Raw genomic sequence first — 1,739 nt, forward strand, 5'->3', positions numbered from 1 at the left:
AGGGATAGTCATCTTAATCTTTCAAATTTTGATCTTCCATCACCTTTAATGGAAGACCCAATAGATCCAATTGAAGATCCCATTGTAGATCTTGGTCATGTGGATCATAATGGTGTGCACCACCTACCACAAGTTCATATTGTGGATCCTCAAGGTGTGCATCTACCCTTAGGAATGCCACGACCAATCGATTATGCGGTGCAACAACCTAATCTAGGGATGCCAAGGCCAAATGTTGTTACCCCAATTGGTGAGCAACAACAACAATATGTTCAAATGGCATACCCTCAGTAAGGTCAAATGGCATACAATCAGCAAGGTCAACTGCCATATCCTCCTCTCAATCCTCTCAATACTCCAATGGTCCTTAGGGATCGTTACACTCTAAATCAATATAATGCACCCACTTGCATTCAATTGCCAAATTTCCGTGCTCATTATTATGAGATTAAGGCTTCCACCATTAACATATGCCCCAGTTTCTATGGGTTGAGCAATGAAGAGCCTTATAAACATTTAGATGAGTTCTTGGAAGTTTGTTCCACCATAAAAATCATGGATGTTCCAAAAGAAGTCCTTAAAATGAAGTTTTTCCCTTTCACTCTTCGGGATAAAGCTAAATATTGGTTTAACAACTTGCGGCCAAATACAATCACCTCTTGGGCACAATTACAACAAGAGTTCCTAAAGAAGTATTACCCTGCAAGTCGAACCGATGCCATAAGAACTTCCATTCGTGAATTTAAACAACAAGAAGGAGAACCCCTTCATGAAACATGGGAACGTTTGAATGACTTGCTACGAAAGTGTCCACATCATGACATTCCGAAGTGGCAATTAGTTCAATGTTTCTTTTCAAGTTTATCCGATGCCAATAAGGGCAATGTTGATGCTTCTTGTGGCGGAAGCTACATAGAAAGAAATGAAGATGAAATTTGGCTTCTTTTCGAAAAAAATGAGTGAAAACTCAATGCATAGATCTTCATCTTCTAGGGGTGGTCACTTAGCAAATATGGGAGGCAAGAAAGCTCTAAATCAACTAGACTCTTCCATGGAAATTGCCGCCGAGGTCAAAAATCTTACTCAAAGATTTGATAAATTCCTTTTGAATCAAGGTCCGGCAATTCAATCTTATTCTCATCCTTCCAATGAAATGTGCATAACTTGTTCTAATTACACTCATCATACTTCAAATTGCCCTCTTAGACAAGTCATACCAAGTGAGTCTCAAGAACAAGCAAATGCAGCTTTCATTCATCAAGGGAACAACCCTTATTCCAATACTTACAATTCGGGGTGGAAAATCATCCTAACTTTGCATGGAGAAATCAAGGAGACGGTGCAAACCCTCCTCAAAATCAAGGTTATCAAGCAAAGTATGTTCCCCCACATCTCCAAAATCAAAATCAGAATTCTCAAGGTTACCGCCCTTTATTCTATCCTCAGAAAGTGAATCAATACTCTCAACCTCAAGCATCAAATTCTCAATCCTATTCTCAACCTCAAGCATCAAATTCTCAATCTTACTCTAATCCAAATCAAGCGCCTCCTAAAAGTTCCACTTTTGAGGACAAGGTCTTGTAAGCCTTAGGTGATCTTTGAAAATATAATTAATTGTTTCATTCTCACTCTCAATCAATTGCAAAGCTTGAAGCTCAAATCGGACAATTAGCTAATTCTTTAAATGTGAGAGAGAAAGGTAAGTTGCCTAGTCAAACTGAGACCAATCCTAAGGGGCA

At 39.0% G+C, this 1,739-nt stretch overlaps 1 non-coding gene across 1 annotated transcript; it reads right to left on the minus strand.

Moving 5' to 3' along the window:
• Positions 1–717: 717 nt before the first annotated feature.
• LOC132283911 (small nucleolar RNA R71) lies at positions 718–824 on the minus strand. The gene has a single exon (XR_009472160.1). It is a non-coding gene; the product is annotated as a small nucleolar RNA R71 (small nucleolar RNA).
• Between the last annotated feature and the right edge of the window lie 915 nt (positions 825–1,739).

This window comes from Cornus florida, unplaced genomic scaffold (genome assembly GCF_030987335.1).
Source record: "Cornus florida cultivar Cherokee Brave unplaced genomic scaffold, ASM3098733v1 CherokeeBrave_3.0.0_Hap2_Chr01, whole genome shotgun sequence".
Lineage (NCBI taxonomy): Eukaryota > Viridiplantae > Streptophyta > Magnoliopsida > Cornales > Cornaceae > Cornus > Cornus florida.